We start from the raw sequence: 6000 nt of genomic DNA on the forward strand, positions 1-6000 counted from the left end.
GACAAAAGGCGAATCCCTCTCCCCCTTCCCCACCCCAGTGGAGCCCAGATTTTGCAGGCTACAGTGGACAAGAGGTGGTCAAACGGTTGATGGAGTGAAGTGGGAGGAAGATGAGAGGGAGAGGAGAGAGGGTGGGTTTGAGCTGGCAGCAACAGGGCTGGGAGAGCTGGGATGAGAGAATCAGCTGCAAGGGGAACAGGGCCTATATGAGCAGCAGGAAGCCTGGCCTGGGACTTGGAGGTGGTGGGGAGGTGGGCCTGGAGACGGGCCATCAATGGAGAAAAGACAGCCTCTTCAATAAGTGGTGCTGGGAAAACTGGACAGCTACATGGAAAAGAATGAAACTAGAACACTCCCTAACACCATACACAAAAATAAACTCAAAATGGATTAGAGACCTAACTGTAAGGCCAGACACTATAAAACTCTTAGAGGAAAACATAGGAAGAACACTCTATGACATAAATCACAGCAAGATCCTTTTTGACCCACCTTCTAGAGAAAGGGAAATAAAAACAAAAATAAACAAATGGGACCTAATGAAACTTCAAAGCTTTTGCACAGCAAAGGAAACCATAAACAAGATGAAAAGACAACCCTCAGAATGGGAGAAAATATTTGCAAATGAAGCAACTGACAAAGGATTAATCTCCAAAATATACAAGCAGATCATGCAGCTCAATATCTAGAAAACAACCCACCAAAAATGGGCAGAAGACCTAAATAGACATTTCTCCCAAGAAGATATACAGATTTCCAACAAACACATGAAAGGATGCTTAACATCATTAATCATTAGAGAAATGCAAATCAAAACTACAATGAGGTATCACCTCACACCGGTCAGAATGGCCATCATCAAAAAATCTACAAACAATAAATGCTGGAGGGGTGTGGAGAAAAGGAAACCCTCTTGCACTGTTGGTGGGAATGTAAATTGATACAGCCACTGTGGAGAACAGTATGGAGGTTCCTTAAAAAACTAAAAATAGAACTACCATAGGACCCAGCAATCCCACTACTGGGCATATACCCTGAGAAAACCATAATACAAAAAGAGTCATGTACCACAATGTTCATTGCAGCACTATTTACAATAGCCAGGACATGGACGCGACCTAAGTGTCCATCAACAGATGAATGGATAAAGAAGATGTGGCACATATATACAATGGAATATTACTCAGCCATAAAAAGAAACAATATTGAATTATTTGTAGTGAGGTGGATGGACCTAGAGTCTGTCATACAGAGTGAAGTAAGTCAGAAAGAGGAAAACAAATACTGTATGCTAACACATATATATGGAATCTAAAAAATAAAAAAGTTCTGAAAAACCTAGGGACAGGACAGGAATAAAGATGCAGACGTAGAGAATGGACTTGAGGACACGGGGAGGGGGAAGGGTAAGCTGGGACGAAGTGAGAAAGTGGCATGGACATATATACACTACCAAATGTGAAATTGGTGGCTAGTGGGAAGCAGCTGCATAGCACAGGGAGATCAACTCGGTGCTTTGTGACCACCTAGAGGGTTGGGATAGGGAGGGTGGGAGGGAGACGTAAGAGGGAGGAGATATGGGGATATATGTATACGTATAGCTGATTCACTTTGTTGTACAGCAGAAACTAACACAACAATGTAAAGCAATTATACTCCAATAAAGATGTTGAAAAAAAAGAAATCAGGTTTGGGAGGAAGGTGATTTCAGTTTTGGCTTTGTGGAACTTTCAGTGCCCAAGGGACTGCTGTATGGACAGAAGCATGGGTTTGAAATGCAAGAGGATTTCCCTGGAGAGAGGTTTGGGAGTCATCAGTGGGTCCATCAGGGAGTCAGTGAGATCGCCCAGGAGGAGTGTGAGGATAGAGTAGAGAGTGCCAAGGACAGAGCTCTGGGCCCACCCAACCACACTTAATGGGGCTGGAGTAGGAAGAGGTGTGAAGAGAAGCAGGAGAGAGTGCATTCTATGGAAGCAAGAGTTTAAGAAGGGAGTGGGTGACAGTGACAAATGCCATGGAAACTCAAGCAGGATAAGGCCTGACCATTCAATTTGTAACTGGAAAGCCATTGGTGTGTTGTCGAGAGCAATTTCAATGGAGTGGGATGGTGGGGTGGGCAGCAGCCGGCTCATAATGATTTGGCATATGAATTCAAGGTAGAAATTGCAGTAAAAAGTGTAGCCTATTCTCACAAGAAACTAGGCTATAAAAGAAGAGAGAACAAAAAGAGTGTTCAGCGGCTGTGTCTTTGATTGTTGGGTTAATGCTTTCTAAAGGTCTTGTGGCTAATGTGTTTTTCTACTTGCGGAATGGAACATTCTCAGACTCTGATTCTTTAATTTTCTAAGTGGCACTTTTTGCTTTTTGTTTGTGATTTAACCGCTATAAAAATGCCCAGCTACAGCTTGCTGCAGGAACATAAGTTCTGCTTCTTATCATGGAATTGTTCTTGAGGCGGTTACCTTTGAAGTTGTTTGGTACATTAAAAACAAACAAACAAAAAACCTCAACAAAACAAAAAGTTGAGAAATTGCAAGAGATTTGGCTTGTTTACAAGAAAGTAAAAGACAATGGGAATACATAACTTTATAAGCTTAGGTTATGTTTAATTGCAAGCGACTTTGTGAAATATTTCCCATCTTTACTGTCCTTGAAATATGGGCTAAAGAGTGAGAAAGCTTACAGGTGTTGTGTGTTCTGGAATTGCTTTGAATTGCAATTGGTGAGTGTGAGAACGAATAAATCCCAAATGATTTGTGATTTAGTTTTATAGGCACACATTCATAAACTGGGTTCAGGCAGTAATTCCAGAAAAGCATATGCAGGAGTACAGGAGTACTCCACAAAAATTTAGCGAGTACCCATATATTCAAGCCTCTGTTAGATCCTGTAGGAGGGGAAATAAGGGGACTTAAATAATGCTGCTCATACTTGGTAGAAGGGAGATGTGCCTTAATAGATGTGGACGAAGGGTCAGAGAAGGGAAAGAGCCTTCTGATGGGTGATCAGGGTAGGCTTCTTGGAAGAGGTGGCATTTGAGCTGTTTGCTGAGAGAAAGCTGTTCATTCTCTTCGACTAGTCTGTTTCATGTGATACCCTTGACTACTCTCTTTCTTAAAACTGTGCCCTCGTTTGATTTTCCAACGCTCTGTTATCCAGCACCACCTCCTGTCCCTGTGTTGCCTGGAAGGATTTTTTTTATGGTTCTTGTATCTCCTAGGTCCTCTGTTCTTTCTCTTCCTTTCTTTCTCAGAGATGTAATTTCCATCTGCAGCTTTGAATAGTTGCCTGGACAGATAACTCTAAACCCAGAACTTGAGCCTAAGCTGTCTCTGAACCTCCATCCTACATTTCCAACTTGAGGCCTCACTAGCAGCTCACGTTTAACTTGCCTGAACTCTCCCTCATGATACATAGGCTCGTCACCTCCCTCCTTCCCTTCCTTCCTTTTTCTTTCCCCAGTAACTGTTGAGTGCCCACCATGTGCTAGGTGCTAGTTGATCATTCTTTTGATTCCTCAGGCTTGGAGTCTCAGAGCCATTTTTGTTCTGTCTCCCTTACCACCCATGTCTCAATAATTTATTTCATTTCTCTTCATTCTTTGTTTCTATGACCACATTTTATTTTATTTTATTTTTAATTTTTATTGGAGTATAGTTGCTTTACACTGTTGTGTTAGTTTCTACTGTACAGCAAAGTGAATCAGCTATACGTATACATATATCCCCTCTTTTTTGGATTTCCTTCCCATTTAGGTCATCTTCATTCTTTCCAATATGTTTTAAAATCTTTTTAGTTCTACTCATGCCCGTTATCTGTACACTTGCATCACTGCAGTGGTCCTGTGAATGGTGATCACCTTCCTCTTCCTCCTCTTCATTGTCAGCATCACCATTGCTTACTGAGTGTCCACCATGTTCAGAATCTTGCCAGGATGCCATAGTCTATAGACTGATAAATGGAGTAGAAGGGGAGATAAAACAGACCTGAATGATAAAAGAGCCCATTATCAACTCCAAGGTGATAGGCCCAGTGGGTGAGTCAGCAGTGCACTGTGAGATCAGAGGAAGTAGACCCCAAGATCTGGGAAAGATGAGTCCCTAGGCATGTGGAGAAGGTTTGGGGGAGGGTGTTGAGTGGTAAATGGTGGCCCCATGGTGAACATGTGAGAGGTGGAAATCCACATGGTATGGTGAGAGACCTGTGAGTTGAAAGTTTAGCTGGAACTGGACTGTGATGGATCCGGTAGACCAGCATGAGAAATCTAGGCTTTATCCCATTAGAAGTAAGGATATAGGGAGAGGGAATGAACAGAAATAGGGAGAGTATGATCTATGAAAAATGTCCTTTAAAAGAAAATCTGGAGGTGGTGTGTAGGCTGGCTTTGAAGGGAAGGAAGGCCAATTAGGAGATCTCACAGAAGCCTGCTGTGACATTTTGTTTCTCTTCTCTAAACACAATGGCTGCCAGATTAAGTTCCTAAGTCACAGCTTTGATCCTGTCACCCTCCTGCCCAAATGCCCTTGGTGGGTCCCTGTGCCTCGAGGAGCGGTTCTTTTGCTGGCTTTGGGACGGCGCTTCGTAATCACACTTCAGCCCACCTTCCAGCATTGTCTCCACCTCCTACCCGTCAGGAACCAACCATTGGTCCCCACACAAATTTTCCATTCTCTCCAATGCTTGGGAAATTCTAATAATGGCAGTTTCACCCAGCCTTCAGCATACTCATGACGCCGTTCATGGTCCCCACACCCTCTGCCCGCTGCCGAAACTTCCCTCATACTGACGGTGTGGTTTGTTTCTGATTAATCAACAACTGACATGATTTTTTTCTGTAGCTGCTGAAGTTGTTAATTAGTGCTCATACTGTTGTTTGTACATTTTGGTTTTGTTTCTCCAACAGTCTGTAACCTCCTCACGGGCTGGCACTGTGCTTGACACTTGTAGGTGGCTACAGCCATCATATTTGCATCCAGTACTGCCCCAGTCGTGGTATCTCGAACATGATATTTGCTGACCTTCTATTTTGTTTTAACCTGTCCAAGCAGCCAGGTAGATTATGCGAGATGCTCGGGGCCCAGGGTGACAACACATTTGAGGATGCTGGCTTTCACCAGGGTGGTGGGCATTGAATGGGGAGATTCAGGAAGAACCTTTGTTTCTTAAAGTCTCCTTGTCCCCTTGTGTAGATAGGTTTTTGATAACCACAGAGGAGTCAGGAGTATCCCCTTGACTTTTGTTGGGCAGTGAGTTCCCAGCTCCCCTTTCAATAAGGCCCTTTCTCCAAAGGGAATAGTCTGCTTTGATTCTTGTCTCTTGAGATAGCTATCCCTGAAAACCAGGATACGATGACAACTAAGTTAAACTTTTTTGATACCAACTAGCAAGAAATAAGTTAAAAGTGGATGCTTATACTTTGCTGTTAAGTAGGTCAAAAGATTCTGCAGAAGCAAAATGAGCATTATATGGATCAGAGAAATAATTGCAAGCACACAGGTTAACAAGGACTAAAGGCTGGAAAACGTTGGCCAAGGGTATAAAGCGCTTGCTTTTTACATAAAGGCGATGCATCCTGAAGAGTCTAGATTAATTTTCTTTCCATTTCTAGGGTCGGCAGGCTGGTGGGCATTAGAGGTAATGGCTAAGTGGCACGTGGAATGGCTTTCAGCTTTTACTGGGGAACCTATGTACCAGTTCTCCAGGAATGTTAAACCTTGCTAACTTGTAAGGGGTGATAGTTAGGACTGTAGGTCAGCTGAATCTTCCCTGTGTGTTGATGAGAAGAAAGGGACAAAAATTAATAATATAAGACAACTGAGACAACTGAGGGAATATTCAAAAGAGCAAACAGTTTTAAGCTCTCAGCTACTATAAAAGCACTTACTTATGTAGAAACAGCTGACCTGCTAATTAGAAAACATCCTTGCCTATTCATTAAACTAATTATCCTAAGGAATTCTGCTAGGCAACACTTAGTTTACTTCTAATTATTGTGTGCCC

Source organism: Eschrichtius robustus, chromosome 6 (assembly GCF_028021215.1).
Source record: "Eschrichtius robustus isolate mEscRob2 chromosome 6, mEscRob2.pri, whole genome shotgun sequence".
Taxonomy (NCBI): domain Eukaryota; kingdom Metazoa; phylum Chordata; class Mammalia; order Artiodactyla; family Eschrichtiidae; genus Eschrichtius; species Eschrichtius robustus.